This window comes from Oryctolagus cuniculus, chromosome 10, assembly GCF_964237555.1.
Source record: "Oryctolagus cuniculus chromosome 10, mOryCun1.1, whole genome shotgun sequence".
NCBI classification, from domain to species: domain Eukaryota; kingdom Metazoa; phylum Chordata; class Mammalia; order Lagomorpha; family Leporidae; genus Oryctolagus; species Oryctolagus cuniculus.
Window position 1 is genome coordinate 72,936,865 of NC_091441.1, and position 23,293 is coordinate 72,960,157.

The following is a 23,293-nucleotide window of genomic DNA, read 5'->3' on the forward strand; positions in this document are numbered from 1 at the left end:
CTCACACATGCTGCATTTTCCTTCTCCCAAGCTACAGACCTCTCGTCAACTCTGTCTGCTACACTACGGTTACAGAATTCCCATATGCTGCATTTGCCTACACCCAGGCGGCAGAACTCCCATAAGCTGTGTCTGCTACACTAGGATAACAGAACTCCCATAAGCTGTGTCTGCTACACTAGGATAACAGAACTCCCATATGCTGTGTCTAATACACTAGAGTTACAGAACTCCTATTTATTGCATTTGCCTTCTCCCAAGCTTTAGACCTCCCGGAAGCTGTCTAATACACTAGAGTTACAGAAGTCTCATATCGTGCATTGACCTTCTCCCAAGCTACAGAACTCCCGAAAGCTGTGTCTGCTACAGTAGGGTTACAGAATTCCGAAATGCTGCATTTGCCTACACCCAGGCGGCAGAACTCCCATGAGCTGTGTCTGCTACACTAGGATAACAGAAGTCCCATAGGCTGCATTTGCCTACTTCCAAGGTGCAGGACTCCCATAGGCTGTGTCGTCTACACTTGGGTTATAGACCTTCCATATGCTGCATTTACCTACTCTCAAGCTACGGATGCCTGTAAGCTGTGTCTGCTGCACTGGTGTTACAGAACTCCGTTTGAGTGAATTTACCAACTGCCACGCTACAAACTCTCATAATCTGTACCTTCTATAATAGGGTTACAGAAATTTTACATGCTGAATTCACATACTCCTAAGCTACAGAACTCCCGTAAGCTGTGTCTGCTTCATTGGGCTACAGATCTACCATCTGCTGCACTTACCTACTCCCAAGCTACAGAAATCCCGTAAGCTCTATCTGCTAAACTAGCATTACCGAACACCTATGTACTGCATTTACATGCTTCCAAGGTATAGCACTCCCCTAAGCTCTGTCTGCTGCAATACGGTTACAGAACTCCCATTTACTACATGTACCTACTCACAAGCTACAAAATTCCTCTAAGCTGATTTCTGCTACAATAGTGTTAGCTGCCATATGCTACTTTTACCCACTCCCAAGCTACAGAACTTCCGTAAGCTGTGTCTGCTACACTAGAGTTACAGAACTTCAAATACTGAATTTACCTACTCCCAAGGTGCAGAACTACTGCAACTTGTGTCTGCAACACTAGGGTTACACAACTGCTATATACCGCATTTACCTGCTTCCAAGGTGCAGTACTGCCATAAGCTCTGTCTGCTGCAATACGGTTACAGAACTCCCATTTTCTACATTTACCTACTCACAAGCTACAAAATTCCTCTAAGCTGATTTCTGCTACAATAGTGTTAGCTGCCATATGCTACTTTTACCCACTCCCAAGCTACAGAACTCCCGTAAGCTGTGTCTGCTACACTAGGGTTACAGAACTTCATATACTGAATTTACCTACTCCCAAGGTGCAGAACTCCTGTAAGTTGTGTCTGCAACACTAGGGTTACACAACTGCTATATACCGCATTTACCTGCTTCCAAGGTGCAGTACTGCCGTAAGCTCTGTCTGCTGCAATACGGTTGCAGAACTCCCTTTACTACATTTACCTACTCCGAAGCTACAGAACTCCTATACGCTGTGTCTGCTAAACTAGTGTTACAGAACTCACATATGCTGCATTTTCCTTCTCCCTAGCTACAGACCTCTCGTCAACTCTGTCTGCTACACTGCAGTTATAGAATTCCCATATGCTGCTTTTGCCTACACCCAGGCGGCAGAACTCCCATAAGCTGTGTCTGCTACACTAGGATAACAGAACTCCCATACGCTGCATTTACCTACTTCCAAGCTACAGGACTCCCGTAGGCTGTGTCGTCTACACTTGGGTTATAGAACTTCCATATACTGCATTTACCTACTCCCAAGCTACAGATGCCCGTAAGCTGTGTCTGCTGCACTGGTGTTTCAGAACTCCGTTTGAGTGAATTTACCAACTGCCACGCTACAAAACTCTCATAATCTGTACCTTCTCTAATAGGTTACAGAAATTTTACATGCTGCATTTACCTACCCTGAATCCACAGAACTCCTGTGTGCTGTGTCTGCAACACTAGGGTTACAGATCTACCATATGCTGCACTTACCAACTCCCAAGCTACAGAAATCCTGAAAGCTGTGTCTGCTAAACTAGCGTTACAGAACTCCTATATGCTGCTTTACCTGTATCCAAGGTACAGAACTCCCATAAGCTGTGTCTGCGACACTACGGTTACAGAACTCCCATTTACTACATTTACCTACTCACAAGCTACAAAATTCCTGTAAGCTGTTTTCTGCTACATTAGTGTTACATTTACCTACTCCCAAGCTACAGAACTCCTGTAAGCTGTGTCTGCTACACTAGGGTTACAGATCTACCATATGCTGCACTTACCAACTCCCAAGATACAGAATTATACAGCTTTACACTGCATTTACCTGCTTCCAAGGTGCAGCAGTCCCATAAGCTCTGTCTTTAGCAATACGGTTGCAGAACTCCCATTTACTACATTTACCTACTCACAAGCTACAAAACTCCTGTAAGCTGATTTCTGCTATACTAGTGTTACAGAGATGCCTTATGCTACATTTACCAACTCCCAAGCTACAGCCCTTCTGTAACTGTGTCTGCTACACTAGGGTTACAGAACTTCATATACTGAATTTACATACTCCCAAGGTGCAGAACTCCTGTACGTTGTGTCTCCAACACTAGGGTTACACAACTGCTATATACTGCATTTACCTGCTTCCAAGGTATAGTACTCCCGTAAGCTGTGTCTGCTGCAATACGGTTGCAGAACTCCCATTTACTACATTTACCTACTCCGAAGCTACAGAACTCCTATACGCTGTGTCTGCTAAACTAGTCTTACAGAACTCACACATGCTGCATTTTCCTTCTCCCAAGCTACAGACCTCTCGTCAACTCTGTCTGCTACACTACGGTTACAGAATTCCCATATGCTGCATTTGCCTACACCCAGGCGGCAGAACTCCCATAAGCTGTGTCTGCTACACTAGGATAACAGAACTCCCATAAGCTGTGTCTGCTACACTAGGATAACAGAACTCCCATATGCTGTGTCTAATACACTAGAGTTACAGAACTCCTATTTATTGCATTTGCCTTCTCCCAAGCTTTAGACCTCCCGGAAGCTGTCTAATACACTAGAGTTACAGAAGTCTCATATCGTGCATTGACCTTCTCCCAAGCTACAGAACTCCCGAAAGCTGTGTCTGCTACAGTAGGGTTACAGAATTCCGAAATGCTGCATTTGCCTACACCCAGGCGGCAGAACTCCCATGAGCTGTGTCTGCTACACTAGGATAACAGAAGTCCCATAGGCTGCATTTGCCTACTTCCAAGGTGCAGGACTCCCATAGGCTGTGTCGTCTACACTTGGGTTATAGACCTTCCATATGCTGCATTTACCTACTCTCAAGCTACGGATGCCTGTAAGCTGTGTCTGCTGCACTGGTGTTACAGAACTCCGTTTGAGTGAATTTACCAACTGCCACGCTACAAACTCTCATAATCTGTACCTTCTATAATAGGGTTACAGAAATTTTACATGCTGAATTCACATACTCCTAAGCTACAGAACTCCCGTAAGCTGTGTCTGCTTCATTGGGCTACAGATCTACCATCTGCTGCACTTACCTACTCCCAAGCTACAGAAATCCCGTAAGCTCTATCTGCTAAACTAGCATTACCGAACACCTATGTACTGCATTTACATGCTTCCAAGGTATAGCACTCCCCTAAGCTCTGTCTGCTGCAATACGGTTACAGAACTCCCATTTACTACATGTACCTACTCACAAGCTACAAAATTCCTCTAAGCTGATTTCTGCTACAATAGTGTTAGCTGCCATATGCTACTTTTACCCACTCCCAAGCTACAGAACTTCCGTAAGCTGTGTCTGCTACACTAGAGTTACAGAACTTCAAATACTGAATTTACCTACTCCCAAGGTGCAGAACTACTGCAACTTGTGTCTGCAACACTAGGGTTACACAACTGCTATATACCGCATTTACCTGCTTCCAAGGTGCAGTACTGCCATAAGCTCTGTCTGCTGCAATACGGTTACAGAACTCCCATTTTCTACATGTACCTACTCACAAGCTACAAAATTCCTCTAAGCTGATTTCTGCTACAATAGTGTTAGCTGCCATATGCTACTTTTACCCACTCCCAAGCTACAGAACTCCCGTAAGCTGTGTCTGCTACACTAGGGTTACAGAACTTCATATACTGAATTTACCTACTCCCAAGGTGCAGAACTCCTGTAAGTTGTGTCTGCAACACTAGGGTTACACAACTGCTATATACCGCATTTACCTGCTTCCAAGGTGCAGTACTGCCGTAAGCTCTGTCTGCTGCAATACGGTTGCAGAACTCCCTTTACTACATTTACCTACTCCGAAGCTAGAGAACTCCTATACGCTGTGTCTGCTAAACTAGTGTTACAGAACTCACATATGCTGCATTTTCCTTCTCCCTAGCTACAGACCTCTCGTCAACTCTGTCTGCTACACTGCAGTTATAGAATTCCCATATGCTGCTTTTGCCTACACCCAGGCGGCAGAACTCCCATAAGCTGTGTCTGCTACACTAGGATAACAGAACTCCCATACGCTGCATTTACCTACTTCCAAGCTACAGGACTCCCGTAGGCTGTGTCGTCTACACTTGGGTTATAGAACTTCCATATACTGCATTTACCTACTCCCAAGCTACAGATGCCCGTAAGCTGTGTCTGCTGCACTGGTGTTTCAGAACTCCGTTTGAGTGAATTTACCAACTGCCACGCTACAAAACTCTCATAATCTGTACCTTCTCTAATAGGTTACAGAAATTTTACATGCTGCATTTACCTACCCTGAATCCACAGAACTCCTGTGTGCTGTGTCTGCAACACTAGGGTTACAGATCTACCATATGCTGCACTTACCAACTCCCAAGCTACAGAAATCCTGAAAGCTGTGTCTGCTAAACTAGCGTTACAGAACTCCTATATGCTGCTTTACCTGTATCCAAGGTACAGAACTCCCATAAGCTGTGTCTGCGACACTACGGTTACAGAACTCCCATTTACTACATTTACCTACTCACAAGCTACAAAATTCCTGTAAGCTGTTTTCTGCTACATTAGTGTTACATTTACCTACTCCCAAGCTACAGAACTCCTGTAAGCTGTGTCTGCTACACTAGGGTTACAGATCTACCATATGCTGCACTTACCAACTCCCAAGATACAGAATTATACAGCTTTACACTGCATTTACCTGCTTCCAAGGTGCAGCAGTCCCATAAGCTCTGTCTGCAGCAATACGGTTGCAGAACTCCCATTTACTACATTTACCTACTCACAAGCTACAAAACTCCTGTAAGCTGATTTCTGCTATACTAGTGTTACAGAGATGCCTTATGCTACATTTACCAACTCCCAAGCTACAGCCCTTCTGTAACTGTGTCTGCTACACTAGGGTTACAGAACTTCATATACTGAATTTACATACTCCCAAGGTGCAGAACTCCTGTACGTTGTGTCTGCAACACTAGGGTTACACAACTGCTATATACTGCATTAACCTGCTTCCAAGGTAGAGTACTCCCGTAAGCTGTGTCTGCTGCAATACGGTTGCAGAACTCCCATTTACTACATTTACCTACTCCGAAGCTACAGAACTCCTATACGCTGTGTCTGCTAAACTAGTCTTACAGAACTCACACATGCTGCATTTTCCTTCTCCCAAGCTACAGACCTCTCGTCAACTCTGTCTGCTACACTACGGTTACAGAATTCCCATATGCTGCATTTGCCTACACCCAGGCGGCAGAACTCCCATAAGCTGTGCCTGCGACACTACGGTTACAGAACTCCCATTTACTACATTTACCTACACACAAGTTACAAAATTCCTGTAAGCTGTTTTCTGCTACATTAGTGTTACATTTACCTACTCCCAAGCTACAGAACTCCTGTAAGCTGTGTCTGCTACACTAGGGTTACAGAACTCACATATGCTGCATTTGCCTACACCCAGGCGGCAGAACTCCCATAAGCTGTGTCTGCTACACTAGGATAACAGAACTCCCATAAGCTGTGTCTGCTACACTAGGATAACAGAACTCCCATATGCTGTGTCTAATACACTAGAGTTACAGAACTCCTATTTATTGCATTTACCTTCTCCCAAGCTTTAGACCTCCCGGAAGCTGTCTAATACACTAGAGTTACAGAAGTCTCATATCGTGCATTGACCTTCTCCCAAGCTACAGAACTCCCGAAAGCTGTGTCTGCTACAGTATGGTTACAGAATTCCGAAATGCTGCATTTGCCTACACCCAGGCGGCAGAACTCCCATGAGCTGTGTCTGCTACACTAGGATAACAGAAGTCCCATAGGCTGCATTTGCCTACTTCCAAGGTGCAGGACTCCCATAGGCTGTGTCGTCTACACTTGGGTTATAGACCTTCCATATGCTGCATTTACCTACTCTCAAGCTACGGATGCCTGTAAGCTGTGTCTGCTGCACTGGTGTTACAGAACTCCGTTTGAGTGAATTTACCAACTGCCACGCTACAAACTCTCATAATCTGTACCTTCTATAATAGGGTTACAGAAATTTTACATGCTGAATTCACATACTCCTAAGCTACAGAACTCCCGTAAGCTGTGTCTGCTTCATTGGGCTACAGATCTACCATCTGCTGCACTTACCTACTCCCAAGCTACAGAAATCCCGTAAGCTCTATCTGCTAAACTAGCATTACCGAACACCTATGTACTGCATTTACATGCTTCCAAGGTATAGCACTCCCCTAAGCTCTGTCTGCTGCAATACGGTTACAGAACTCCCATTTACTACATGTACCTACTCACAAGCTACAAAATTCCTCTAAGCTGATTTCTGCTACAATAGTGTTAGCTGCCATATGCTACTTTTACCCACTCCCAAGCTACAGAACTCCCGTAAGCTGTGTCTGCTACACTAGGGTTACAGAACTTCATATACTGAATTTACCTACTCCCAAGGTGCAGAACTCCTGTAAGTTGTGTCTGCAACACTAGGGTTACACAACTGCTATATACCGCATTTACCTGCTTCCAAGGTGCAGTACTGCCGTAAGCTCTGTCTGCTGCAATACGGTTGCAGAACTCCCTTTACTACATTTACCTACTCCGAAGCTAGAGAACTCCTATACGCTGTGTCTGCTAAACTAGTGTTACAGAACTCACATATGCTGCATTTTCCTTCTCCCTAGCTACAGACCTCTCGTCAACTCTGTCTGCTACACTGCAGTTATAGAATTCCCATATGCTGCTTTTGCCTACACCCAGGCGGCAGAACTCCCATAAGCTGTGTCTGCTACACTAGGATAACAGAACTCCCATACGCTGCATTTACCTACTTCCAAGCTACAGGACTCCCGTAGGCTGTGTCGTCTACACTTGGGTTATAGAACTTCCATATACTGCATTTACCTACTCCCAAGCTACAGATGCCCGTAAGCTGTGTCTGCTGCACTGGTGTTTCAGAACTCCGTTTGAGTGAATTTACCAACTGCCACGCTACAAAACTCTCATAATCTGTACCTTCTCTAATAGGTTACAGAAATTTTACATGCTGCATTTACCTACCCTGAATCCACAGAACTCCTGTGTGCTGTGTATGCAACACTAGGGTTACAGATCTACCATATGCTGCACTTACCAACTCCCAAGCTACAGAAATCCTGAAAGCTGTGTCTGCTAAACTAGCGTTACAGAACTCCTATATGCTGCTTTACCTGTATCCAAGGTACAGAACTCCCATAAGCTGTGTCTGCGACACTACGGTTACAGAACTCCCATTTACTACATTTACCTACTCACAAGCTACAAAATTCCTGTAAGCTGTTTTCTGCTACATTAGTGTTACATTTACCTACTCCCAAGCTACAGAACTCCTGTAAGCTGTGTCTGCTACACTAGGGTTACAGATCTACCATATGCTGCACTTACCAACTCCCAAGATACAGAATTATACAGCTTTACACTGCATTTACCTGCTTCCAAGGTGCAGCAGTCCCATAAGCTCTGTCTGCAGCAATACGGTTGCAGAACTCCCATTTACTACATTTACCTACTCACAAGCTACAAAACTCCTGTAAGCTGATTTCTGCTATACTAGTGTTACAGAGATGCCTTATGCTACATTTACCAACTCCCAAGCTACAGCCCTTCTGTAACTGTGTCTGCTACACTAGGGTTACAGAACTTCATATACTGAATTTACATACTCCCAAGGTGCAGAACTCCTGTACGTTGTGTCTGCAACACTAGGGTTACACAACTGCTATATACTGCATTTACCTGCTTCCAAGGTATAGTACTCCCGTAAGCTGTGTCTGCTGCAATACGGTTGCAGAACTCCCATTTACTACATTTACCTACTCCGAAGCTACAGAACTCCTATACGCTGTGTCTGCTAAACTAGTCTTACAGAACTCACACATGCTGCATTTTCCTTCTCCCAAGCTACAGACCTCTCGTCAACTCTGTCTGCTACACTACGGTTACAGAATTCCCATATGCTGCATTTGCCTACACCCAGGAGGCAGAACTCCCATAAGCTGTGTCTGCTACACTAGGATAACAGAACTCCCATAAGCTGTGTCTGCTACACTAGGATAACAGAACTCCCATATGCTGTGTCTAATACACTAGAGTTACAGAACTCCTATTTATTGCATTTACCTTCTCCCAAGCTTTAGACCTCCCGGAAGCTGTCTAATACACTAGAGTTACAGAAGTCTCATATCGTGCATTGACCTTCTCCCAAGCTACAGAACTCCCGAAAGCTGTGTCTGCTACAGTAGGGTTACAGAATTCCGAAATGCTGCATTTGCCTACACCCAGGCGGCAGAACTCCCATGAGCTGTGTCTGCTACACTAGGATAACAGAAGTCCCATAGGCTGCATTTGCCTACTTCCAAGGTGCAGGACTCCCATAGGCTGTGTCGTCTACACTTGGGTTATAGACCTTCCATATGCTGCATTTACCTACTCTCAAGCTACGGATGCCTGTAAGCTGTGTCTGCTGCACTGGTGTTACAGAACTCCGTTTGAGTGAATTTACCAACTGCCACGCTACAAACTCTCATAATCTGTACCTTCTATAATAGGGTTACAGAAATTTTACATGCTGAATTCACATACTCCTAAGCTACAGAACTCCCGTAAGCTGTGTCTGCTTCATTGGGCTACAGATCTACCATCTGCTGCACTTACCTACTCCCAAGCTACAGAAATCCCGTAAGCTCTATCTGCTAAACTAGCATTACCGAACACCTATGTACTGCATTTACATGCTTCCAAGGTATAGCACTCCCCTAAGCTCTGTCTGCTGCAATACGGTTACAGAACTCCCATTTACTACATGTACCTACTCACAAGCTACAAAATTCCTCTAAGCTGATTTCTGCTACAATAGTGTTAGCTGCCATATGCTACTTTTACCCACTCCCAAGCTACAGAACTTCCGTAAGCTGTGTCTGCTACACTAGAGTTACAGAACTTCAAATACTGAATTTACCTACTCCCAAGGTGCAGAACTACTGCAACTTGTGTCTGCAACACTAGGGTTACACAACTGCTATATACCGCATTTACCTGCTTCCAAGGTGCAGTACTGCCATAAGCTCTGTCTGCTGCAATACGGTTACAGAACTCCCATTTACTACATGTACCTACTCACAAGCTACAAAATTCCTCTAAGCTGATTTCTGCTACAATAGTGTTAGCTGCCATATGCTACTTTTACCCACTCCCAAGCTACAGAACTCCCGTAAGCTGTGTCTGCTACACTAGGGTTACAGAACTTCATATACTGAATTTACCTACTCCCAAGGTGCAGAACTCCTGTAAGTTGTGTCTGCAACACTAGGGTTACACAACTGCTATATACCGCATTTACCTGCTTCCAAGGTGCAGTACTGCCGTAAGCTCTGTCTGCTGCAATACGGTTGCAGAACTCCCTTTACTACATTTACCTACTCCGAAGCTACAGAACTCCTATACGCTGTGTCTGCTAAACTAGTGTTACAGAACTCACATATGCTGCATTTTCCTTCTCCCTAGCTACAGACCTCTCGTCAACTCTGTCTGCTACACTGCAGTTATAGAATTCCCATATGCTGCTTTTGCCTACACCCAGGCGGCAGAACTCCCATAAGCTGTGTCTGCTACACTAGGATAACAGAACTCCCATACGCTGCATTTACCTACTTCCAAGCTACAGGACTCCCGTAGGCTGTGTCGTCTACACTTGGGTTATAGAACTTCCATATACTGCATTTACCTACTCCCAAGCTACAGATGCCCGTAAGCTGTGTCTGCTGCACTGGTGTTTCAGAACTCCGTTTGAGTGAATTTACCAACTGCCACGCTACAAAACTCTCATAATCTGTACCTTCTCTAATAGGTTACAGAAATTTTACATGCTGCATTTACCTACCCTGAATCCACAGAACTCCTGTGTGCTGTGTCTGCAACACTAGGGTTACAGATCTACCATATGCTGCACTTACCAACTCCCAAGCTACAGAAATCCTGAAAGCTGTGTCTGCTAAACTAGCGTTACAGAACTCCTATATGCTGCTTTACCTGTATCCAAGGTACAGAACTCCCATAAGCTGTGTCTGCGACACTACGGTTACAGAACTCCCATTTACTACATTTACCTACTCACAAGCTACAAAATTCCTGTAAGCTGTTTTCTGCTACATTAGTGTTACATTTACCTACTCCCAAGCTACAGAACTCCTGTAAGCTGTGTCTGCTACACTAGGGTTACAGATCTACCATATGCTGCACTTACCAACTCCCAAGATACAGAATTATACAGCTTTACACTGCATTTACCTGCTTCCAAGGTGCAGCAGTCCCATAAGCTCTGTCTGCAGCAATACGGTTGCAGAACTCCCATTTACTACATTTACCTACTCACAAGCTACAAAACTCCTGTAAGCTGATTTCTGCTATACTAGTGTTACAGAGATGCCTTATGCTACATTTACCAACTCCCAAGCTACAGCCCTTCTGTAACTGTGTCTGCTACACTAGGGTTACAGAACTTCATATACTGAATTTACATACTCCCAAGGTGCAGAACTCCTGTACGTTGTGTCTGCAACACTAGGGTTACACAACTGCTATATACTGCATTTACCTGCTTCCAAGGTATAGTACTCCCGTAAGCTGTGTCTGCTGCAATACGGTTGCAGAACTCCCATTTACTACATTTACCTACTCCGAAGCTACAGAACTCCTATACGCTGTGTCTGCTAAACTAGTCTTACAGAACTCACACATGCTGCATTTTCCTTCTCCCAAGCTACAGACCTCTCGTCAACTCTGTCTGCTACACTACGGTTACAGAATTCCCATATGCTGCATTTGCCTACACCCAGGTGGCAGAACTCCCATAAGCTGTGTCTGCTACACTAGGATAACAGAACTCCCATAAGCTGTGTCTGCTACACTAGGATAACAGAACTCCCATATTCTGTGTCTAATACACTAGAGTTACAGAACTCCTATTTATTGCATTTACCTTCTCCCAAGCTTTAGACCTCCCGGAAGCTGTCTAATACACTAGAGTTACAGAAGTCTCATATCGTGCATTGACCTTCTCCCAAGCTACAGAACTCCCGAAAGCTGTGTCTGCTACAGTATGGTTACAGAATTCCGAAATGCTGCATTTGCCTACACCCAGGCAGCAGAACTCCCATGAGCTGTGTCTGCTACACTAGGATAACAGAAGTCCCATAGGCTGCATTTGCCTACTTCCAAGGTGCAGGACTCCCATAGGCTGTGTCGTCTACACTTGGGTTATAGACCTTCCATATGCTGCATTTACCTACTCTCAAGCTACGGATGCCTGTAAGCTGTGTCTGCTGCACTGGTGTTACAGAACTCCGTTTGAGTGAATTTACCAACTGCCACGCTACAAACTCTCATAATCTGTACCTTCTATAATAGGGTTACAGAAATTTTACATGCTGAATTCACATACTCCTAAGCTACAGAACTCCCGTAAGCTGTGTCTGCTTCATTGGGCTACAGATCTACCATCTGCTGCACTTACCTACTCCCAAGCTACAGAAATCCCGTAAGCTCTATCTGCTAAACTAGCATTACCGAACACCTATGTACTGCATTTACATGCTTCCAAGGTATAGCACTCCCCTAAGCTCTGTCTGCTGCAATACGGTTACAGAACTCCCATTTACTACATGTACCTACTCACAAGCTACAAAATTCCTCTAAGCTGATTTCTGCTACAATAGTGTTAGCTGCCATATGCTACTTTTACCCACTCCCAAGCTACAGAACTTCCGTAAGCTGTGTCTGCTACACTAGAGTCACAGAACTTCAAATACTGAATTTACCTACTCCCACGGTGCAGAACTACTGCAACTTGTGTCTGCAACACTAGGGTTACACAACTGCTATATACCGCATTTACCTGCTTCCAAGGTGCAGTACTGCCATAAGCTCTGTCTGCTGCAATACGGTTACAGAACTCCCATTTACTACATGTACCTACTCACAAGCTACAAAATTCCTCTAAGCTGATTTCTGCTACAATAGTGTTAGCTGCCATATGCTACTTTTACCCACTCCCAAGCTACAGAACTCCCGTAAGCTGTGTCTGCTACACTAGGGTTACAGAACTTCATATACTGAATTTACCTACTCCCAAGGTGCAGAACTCCTGTAAGTTGTGTCTGCAACACTAGGGTTACACAACTGCTATATACCGCATTTACCTGCTTCCAAGGTGCAGTACTGCCGTAAGCTCTGTCTGCTGCAATACGGTTGCAGAACTCCCTTTACTACATTTACCTACTCCGAAGCTACAGAACTCCTATACGCTGTGTCTGCTAAACTAGTGTTACAGAACTCACATATGCTGCATTTTCCTTCTCCCAAGCTACAGACCTCTCGTCAACTCTGTCTGCTACACTGCAGTTATAGAATTCCCATATGCTGCTTTTGCCTACACCCAGGCGGCAGAACTCCCATAAGCTGTGTCTGCTACACTAGGATAACAGAACTCCCATACGCTGCATTTACCTACTTCCAAGCTACAGGACTCCCGTAGGCTGTGTCGTCTACACTTGGGTTATAGAACTTCCATATACTGCATTTACCTACTCCCAAGCTACAGATGCCCGTAAGCTGTGTCTGCTGCACTGGTGTTTCAGAACTCCGTTTGAGTGAATTTACCAACTGCCACGCTACAAAACTCTCATAATCTGTACCTTCTCTAATAGGTTACAGAAATTTTACATGCTGCATTTACCTACCCTGAATCCACAGAACTCCTGTGTGCTGTGTCTGCAACACTAGGGTTACAGATCTACCATATGCTGCACTTACCAACTCCCAAGCTACAGAAATCCTGAAAGCTGTGTCTGCTAAACTAGCGTTACAGAACTCCTATATGCTGCTTTACCTGTATCCAAGGTACAGAACTCCCATAAGCTGTGTCTGCGACACTACGGTTACAGAACTCCCATTTACTACATTTACCTACTCACAAGCTACAAAATTCCTGTAAGCTGTTTTCTGCTACATTAGTGTTACATTTACCTACTCCCAAGCTACAGAACTCCTGTAAGCTGTGTCTGCTACACTAGGGTTACAGATCTACCATATGCTGCACTTACCAACTCCCAAGATACAGAATTATACAGCTTTACACTGCATTTACCTGCTTCCAAGGTGCAGCAGTCCCATAAGCTCTGTCTGCAGCAATACGGTTGCAGAACTCCCATTTACTACATTTACCTACTCACAAGCTACAAAACTCCTGTAAGCTGATTTCTGCTATACTAGTGTTACAGAGATGCCTTATGCTACATTTACCAACTCCCAAGCTACAGCCCTTCTGTAACTGTGTCTGCTACACTAGGGTTACAGAACTTCATATACTGAATTTACATACTCCCAAGGTGCAGAACTCCTGTACGTTGTGTCTGCAACACTAGGGTTACACAACTGCTATATACCGCATTTACCTGCTTCCAAGGTGCAGTACTGCCATGAGCTCTGTCTGCTGCAATACGGTTACAGAACTCCCATTTACTACATTTACCTACTCACAAGCTACAAAATTCCTCTAAGCTGATTTCTGCTACAATAGTGTTAGCTGCCTTATGCTACTTTTACCCACTCCCAAGCTACAGAACTCCCGTAAGCTGTGTCTGCTATACTAGGGTTACAGAACTTCATATACTGAATTTACCTACTCCCAAGGTGCAGAACTCCTGTACGTTGTGTCTGCAACACTAGGGTTACACAACTGCTATATACCGCATTTACCTGCTTCCAAGGTATAGTACTCCCGTAAGCTGTGTCTGCTGCAATACGGTTGCAGAACTCCCTTTACTACATTTACCTACTCCGAAGCTAGGGAACTCCTATACGCTGTGTCTGCTAAACTAGTGTTACAGAACTCACATATACTGCATTTTCCTTCTCCCTAGCTACAGACCTCTCGTCAACTCTGTCTGCTACACTGCAGTTATAGAATTCCCATATGCTGCTTTTGCCTACACCCAGGCGGCAGAACTCCCATAAGCTGTGTCTGCTACACTAGGATAACAGAACTCCCATACGCTGCATTTACCTACTTCCAAGCTACAGGACTCCTATACGCTGTGTCTGCTAAACTAGTCTTACAGAACTCACACATGCTGCATTTTCCTTCTCCCAAGCTACAGACCTCTCGTCAACTCTGTCTGCTACACTACGGTTACAGAATTCCCATATGCTGCTTTGGCCTACACCCAGGCGGCAGAACTCCCATAAGCTGTGTCTGCTACACTAGGATAACAGAACTCCCATATGCCGTGTCTAATACACTAGAGTTACAGAACTCCTATTTATTGCATTTGCCTTCTCCCAAGCTTTAGACCTCCCGGAAGCTGTCTAATACACTAGAGTTACAGAAGTCTCATATCCTGCATTGACCTTCTCCCAAGCTACAGAACTCCCGAAAGCTGTGTCTGCTACAGTAGGGTTACAGAATTCCGAAATGCTGCATTTGCCTACACCCAGGCGGCAGAACTCCCATGAGCTGTGTCTGCTACACTAGGATAACAGAAGTCCCATAGGCTGCATTTGCCTACTTCCAAGGTGCAGGACTCCCATAGGCTGTGTCGTCTACACTTGGGTTATAGACCTTCCATATGCTGCATTTACCTACTCTCAAGCTACGGATGCCTGTAAGCTGTGTCTGCTGCACTGGTGTTACAGAACTCCGTTTGAGTGAATTTACCAACTGCCACGCTACAAACTCTCATAATCTGTACCTTCTATAATAGGGTTACAGAAATTTTACATGCTGAATTCACATACTCCTAAGCTACAGAACTCCCGTAAGCTGTGTCTGCTTCATTGGGCTACAGATCTACCATCTGCTGCACTTACCTACTCCCAAGCTACAGAAATCCCGTAAGCTCTATCTGCTAAACTAGCATTACCGAACACCTATGTACTGCATTTACATGCTTCCAAGGTATAGCACTCCCCTAAGCTCTGTCTGCTGCAATACGGTTACAGAACTCCCATTTACTACATGTACCTACTCACAAGCTACAAAATTCCTCTAAGCTGATTTCTGCTACAATAGTGTTAGCTGCCATATGCTACTTTTACCCACTCCCAAGCTACAGAACTTCCGTAAGCTGTGTCTGCTACACTAGAGTTACAGAACTTCAAATACTGAATTTACCTACTCCCAAGGTGCAGAACTACTGCAACTTGTGTCTGCAACACTAGGGTTACACAACTGCTATATACCGCATTTACCTGCTTCCAAGGTGCAGTACTGCCATAAGCTCTGTCTGCTGCAATACGGTTACAGAACTCCCATTTTCTACATTTACCTACTCACAAGCTACAAAATTCCTCTAAGCTGATTTCTGCTACAATAGTGTTAGCTGCCATATGCTACTTTTACCCACTCCCAAGCTACAGAACTCCCGTAAGCTGTGTCTGCTACACTAGGGTTACAGAACTTCATATACTGAATTTACCTACTCCCAAGGTGCAGAACTCCTGCAACTTGTGTCTGCAACACTAGGGTTACACAACTGCTATATACCGCATTTACCTGCTTCCAAGGTGCAGTACTGCCGTAAGCTCTGTCTGCTGCAATACGGTTGCAGAACTCCCTTTACTACATTTACCTACTCCGAAGCTAGAGAACTCCTATACGCTGTGTCTGCTAAACTAGTGTTACAGAACTCACATATGCTGCATTTTCCTTCTCCCTAGCTACAGACCTCTCGTCAACTCTGTCTGCTACACTGCAGTTATAGAATTCCCATATGCTGCTTTTGCCTACACCCAGGCGGCAGAACTCCCATAAGCTGTGTCTGCTACACTAGGATAACAGAACTCCCATACGCTGCATTTACCTACTTCCAAGCTACAGGACTCCCGTAGGCTGTGTCGTCTACACTTGGGTTATAGAACTTCCATATACTGCATTTACCTACTCCCAAGCTACAGATGCCCGTAAGCTGTGTCTGCTGCACTGGTGTTTCAGAACTCCGTTTGAGTGAATTTACCAACTGCCACGCTACAAAACTCTCATAATCTGTACCTTCTCTAATAGGTTACAGAAATTTTACATGCTGCATTTACCTACCCTGAATCCACAGAACTCCTGTGTGCTGTGTCTGCAACACTAGGGTTACAGATCTACCATATGCTGCACTTACCAACTCCCAAGCTACAGAAATCCTGAAAGCTGTGTCTGCTAAACTAGCGTTACAGAACTCCTATATGCTGCTTTACCTGTATCCAAGGTACAGAACTCCCATAAGCTGTGTCTGCGACACTACGGTTACAGAACTCCCATTTACTACATTTACCTACTCACAAGCTACAAAATTCCTGTAAGCTGTTTTCTGCTACATTAGTGTTACATTTACCTACTCCCAAGCTACAGAACTCCTGTAAGCTGTGTCTGCTACACTAGGGTTACAGATCTACCATATGCTGCACTTACCAACTCCCAAGATACAGAATTATACAGCTTTACACTGCATTTACCTGCTTCCAAGGTGCAGCAGTCCCATAAGCTCTGTCTGCAGCAATACGGTTGCAGAACTCCCATTTACTACATTTACCTACTCACAAGCTACAAAACTCCTGTAAGCTGATTTCTGCTATACTAGTGTTACAGAGATGCCTTATGCTACATTTACCAACTCCCAAGCTACAGCCCTTCTGTAACTGTGTCTGCTACACTAGGGTTACAGAACTTCATATACTGAATTTACATACTCCCAAGGTGCAGAACTCCTGTAAGTTGTGTCTGCAACACTAGGGTTACACAACTGCTATATACTGCATTAACCTGCTTCCAAGGTAGAGTACTCCCGTAAGCTGTGTCTGCTGCAATACGGTTGCAGAACTCCCATTTACTACATTTACCTACTCCGAAGCTACAGAACTCCTATACGCTGTGTCTGCTAAACTAGTCTTACAGAACTCACACATGCTGCATTTTCCTTCTCCCAAGCTACAGACCTCTCGTCAACTCTGTCTGCTACACTACGGTTACAGAATTCCCATATGCTGCATTTGCCTACACCCAGGCGGCAGAACTCCCATAAGCTGTGCCTGCGACACTACGGTTACAGAACTCCCATTTACTACATTTACCTACACACAAGTTACAAAATTCCTGTAAGCTGTTTTCTGCTACATTAGTGTTACATTTACCTACTCCCAAGCTACAGAACTCCTGTAAGCTGTGTCTGCTACACTAGGGTTACAGAACTCACATATGCTGCATTTGCCTACACCCAGGCGGCAGAACTCCCATAAGCTGTGTCTGCTACACTAGGATAACAGAACTCCCATAAGCTGTGTCTGCTACACTAGGATAACAGAACTCCCATATGCTGTGTCTAATACACTAGAGTTACAGAACTCCTATTTATTGCATTTACCTTCTCCCAAGCTTTAGACCTCCCGGAAGCTGTCTAATACACTAGAGTTACAGAAGTCTCATATCGTGCATTGACCTTCTCCCAAGCTACAGAACTCCCGAAAGCTGTGTCTGCTACAGTATGGTTACAGAATTCCGAAATGCTGCATTTGCCTACACCCAGGCGGCAGAACTCCCATGAGCTGTGTCTGCTACACTAGGATAACAGAAGTCCCATAGGCTGCATTTGCCTACTTCCAAGGTGCAGGACTCCCATAGGCTGTGTCGTCTACACTTGGGTTATAGACCTTCCATATGCTGCATTTACCTACTCTCAAGCTACGGATGCCTGTAAGCTGTGTCTGCTGCACTGGTGTTACAGAACTCCGTTTGAGTGAATTTACCAACTGCCACGCTACAAACTCTCATAATCTGTACCTTCTATAATAGGGTTACAGAAATTTTACATGCTGAATTCACATACTCCTAAGCTACAGAACTCCCGTAAGCTGTGTCTGCTTCATTGGGCTACAGATCTACCATCTGCTGCACTTACCTACTCCCAAGCTACAGAAATCCCGTAAGCTCTATCTGCTAAACTAGCATTACCGAACACCTATGTACTGCATTTACATGCTTCCAAGGTATAGCACTCCCCTAAGCTCTGTCTGCTGCAATACGGTTACAGAACTCCCATTTACTACATGTACCTACTCACAAGCTACAAAATTCCTCTAAGCTGATTTCTGCTACAATAGTGTTAGCTGCCATATGCTACTTTTACCCACTCCCAAGCTACAGAACTCCCGTAAGCTGTGTCTGCTACACTAGGGTTACAGAACTTCATATACTGAATTTACCTACTCCCAAGGTGCAGAACTCCTGTAAGTTGTGTCTGCAACACTAGGGTTACACAACTGCTATATACCGCATTTACCTGCTTCCAAGGTGCAGTACTGCCGTAAGCTCTGTCTGCTGCAATACGGTTGCAGAACTCCCTTTACTACATTTACCTACTCCGAAGCTAGAGAACTCCTATACGCTGTGTCTGCTAAACTAGTGTTACAGAACTCACATATGCTGCATTTTCCTTCTCCCTAGCTACAGACCTCTCGTCAACTCTGTCTGCTACACTGCAGTTATAGAATTCCCATATGCTGCTTTTGCCTACACCCAGGCGGCAGAACTCCCATAAGCTGTGTCTGCTACACTAGGATAACAGAACTCCCATACGCTGCATTTACCTACTTCCAAGCTACAGGACTCCCGTAGGCTGTGTCGTCTACACTTGGGTTATAGAACTTCCATATACTGCATTTACCTACTCCCAAGCTACAGATGCCCGTAAGCTGTGTCTGCTGCACTGGTGTTTCAGAACTCCGTTTGAGTGAATTTACCAACTGCCACGCTACAAAACTCTCATAATCTGTACCTTCTCTAATAGGTTACAGAAATTTTACATGCTGCATTTACCTACCCTGAATCCACAGAACTCCTGTGTGCTGTGTCTGCAACACTAGGGTTACAGATCTACCATATGCTGCACTTACCAACTCCCAAGCTACAGAAATCCTGAAAGCTGTGTCTGCTAAACTAGCGTTACAGAACTCCTATATGCTGCTTTACCTGTATCCAAGGTACAGAACTCCCATAAGCTGTGTCTGCGACACTACGGTTACAGAACTCCCATTTACTACATTTACCTACTCACAAGCTACAAAATTCCTGTAAGCTGTTTTCTGCTACATTAGTGTTACATTTACCTACTCCCAAGCTACAGAACTCCTGTAAGCTGTGTCTGCTACACTAGGGTTACAGATCTACCATATGCTGCACTTACCAACTCCCAAGATACAGAATTATACAGCTTTACACTGCATTTACCTGCTTCCAAGGTGCAGCAGTCCCATAAGCTCTGTCTGCAGCAATACGGTTGCAGAACTCCCATTTACTACATTTACCTACTCACAAGCTACAAAACTCCTGTAAGCTGATTTCTGCTATACTAGTGTTACAGAGATGCCTTATGCTACATTTACCAACTCCCAAGCTACAGCCCTTCTGTAACTGTGTCTGCTACACTAGGGTTACAGAACTTCATATACTGAATTTACATACTCCCAAGGTGCAGAACTCCTGTACGTTGTGTCTGCAACACTAGGGTTACACAACTGCTATATACTGCATTTACCTGCTTCCAAGGTATAGTACTCCCGTAAGCTGTGTCTGCTGCAATACGGTTGCAGAACTCCCATTTACTACATTTACCTACTCCGAAGCTACAGAACTCCTATACGCTGTGTCTGCTAAACTAGTCTTACAGAACTCACACATGCTGCATTTTCCTTCTCCCAAGCTACAGACCTCTCGTCAACTCTGTCTGCTACACTACGGTTACAGAATTCCCATATGCTGCATTTGCCTACACCCAGGCGGCAGAACTCCCATAAGCTGTGCCTGCGACACTACGGTTACAGAACTCCCATTTACTACATTTACCTACACACAAGTTACAAAATTCCTGTAAGCTGTTTTCTGCTACATTAGTGTTACATTTACCTACTCCCAAGCTACAGAACTCCTGTAAGCTGTGTCTGCTACACTAGGGTTACAGAACTCACATATGCTGCATTTGCCTACACCCAGGCGGCAGAACTCCCATAAGCTGTGTCTGCTACACTAGGATAACAGAACTCCCATAAGCTGTGTCTGCTACACTAGGATAACAGAACTCCCATATGCTGTGTCTAATACACTAGAGTTACAGAACTCCTATTTATTGCATTTACCTTCTCCCAAGCTTTAGACCTCCCGGAAGCTGTCTAATACACTAGAGTTACAGAAGTCTCATATCGTGCATTGACCTTCTCCCAAGCTACAGAACTCCCGAAAGCTGTGTCTGCTACAGTATGGTTACAGAATTCCGAAATGCTGCATTTGCCTACACCCAGGCAGCAGAACTCCCATGAGCTGTGTCTGCTACACTAGGATAACAGAAGTCCCATAGGCTGCATTTGCCTACTTCCAAGGTGCAGGACTCCCATAGGCTGTGTCGTCTACACTTGGGTTATAGACCTTCCATATGCTGCATTTACCTACTCTCAAGCTACGGATGCCTGTAAGCTGTGTCTGCTGCACTGGTGTTACAGAACTCCGTTTGAGTGAATTTACCAACTGCCACGCTACAAACTCTCATAATCTGTACCTTCTATAATAGGGTTACAGAAATTTTACATGCTGAATTCACATACTCCTAAGCTACAGAACTCCCGTAAGCTGTGTCTGCTTCATTGGGCTACAGATCTACCATCTGCTGCACTTACCTACTCCCAAGCTACAGAAATCCCGTAAGCTCTATCTGCTAAACTAGCATTACCGAACACCTATGTACTGCATTTACATGCTTCCAAGGTATAGCACTCCCCTAAGCTCTGTCTGCTGCAATACGGTTACAGAACTCCCATTTACTACATGTACCTACTCACAAGCTACAAAATTCCTCTAAGCTGATTTCTGCTACAATAGTGTTAGCTGCCATATGCTACTTTTACCCACTCCCAAGCTACAGAACTCCCGTAAGCTGTGTCTGCTACACTAGGGTTACAGAACTTCATATACTGAATTTACCTACTCCCAAGGTGCAGAACTCCTGTAAGTTGTGTCTGCAACACTAGGGTTACACAACTGCTATATACCGCATTTACCTGCTTCCAAGGTGCAGTACTGCCGTAAGCTCTGTCTGCTGCAATACGGTTGCAGAACTCCCTTTACTACATTTACCTACTCCGAAGCTACAGAACTCCTATACGCTGTGTCTGCTAAACTAGTGTTACAGAACTCACATATGCTGCATTTTCCTTCTCCCTAGCTACAGACCTCTCGTCAACTCTGTCTGCTACACTGCAGTTATAGAATTCCCATATGCTGCTTTTGCCTACACCCAGGCGGCAGAACTCCCATAAGCTGTGTCTGCTACACTAGGATAACAGAACTCCCATACGCTGCATTTACCTACTTCCAAGCTACAGGACTCCCGTAGGCTGTGTCGTCTACACTTGGGTTATAGAACTTCCATATACTGCATTTACCTACTCCCAAGCTACAGATGCCCGTAAGCTGTGTCTGCTGCACTGGTGTTTCAGAACTCCGTTTGAGTGAATTTACCAACTGCCACGCTACAAAACTCTCATAATCTGTACCTTCTCTAATAGGTTACAGAAATTTTACATGCTGCATTTACCTACCCTGAATCCACAGAACTCCTGTGTGCTGTGTCTGCAACACTAGGGTTACAGATCTACCATATGCTGCACTTACCAACTCCCAAGCTACAGAAATCCTGAAAGCTGTGTCTGCTAAACTAGCGTTACAGAACTCCTATATGCTGCTTTACCTGTATCCAAGGTACAGAACTCCCATAAGCTGTGTCTGCGACACTACGGTTACAGAACTCCCATTTACTACATTTACCTACTCACAAGCTACAAAATTCCTGTAAGCTGTTTTCTGCTACATTAGTGTTACATTTACCTACTCCCAAGCTACAGAACTCCTGTAAGCTGTGTCTGCTACACTAGGGTTACAGATCTACCATATGCTGCACTTACCAACTCCCAAGATACAGAATTATACAGCTTTACACTGCATTTACCTGCTTCCAAGGTGCAGCAGTCCCATAAGCTCTGTCTGCAGCAATACGGTTGCAGAACTCCCATTTACTACATTTACCTACTCCCAAGCTACAAAACTCCTGTAAGCTGATTTCTGCTATACTAGTGTTACAGAGATGCCTTATGCTACATTTACCAACTCCCAAGCTACAGCCCTTCTGTAACTGTGTCTGCTACACTAGGGTTACAGAACTTCATATACTGAATTTACATACTCCCAAGGTGCAGAACTCCTGTACGTTGTGTCTGCAACACTAGGGTTACACAACTGCTATATACTGCATTTACCTGCTTCCAAGGTATAGTACTCCCGTAAGCTGTGTCTGCTGCAATACGGTTGCAGAACTCCCATTTACTACATTTACCTACTCCGAAGCTACAGAACTCCTATACGCTGTGTCTGCTAAACTAGTCTTACAGAACTCACACATGCTGCATTTTCCTTCTCCCAAGCTACAGACCTCTCGTCAACTCTGTCTGCTACACTACGGTTACAGAATTCCCATATGCTGCATTTGCCTACACCCAGGCGGCAGAACTCCCATAAGCTGTGTCTGCGACACTACGGTTACAGAACTCCCATTTACTACAATTACCTACACACAAGTTACAAAATTCCTGTAAGCTGTTTTC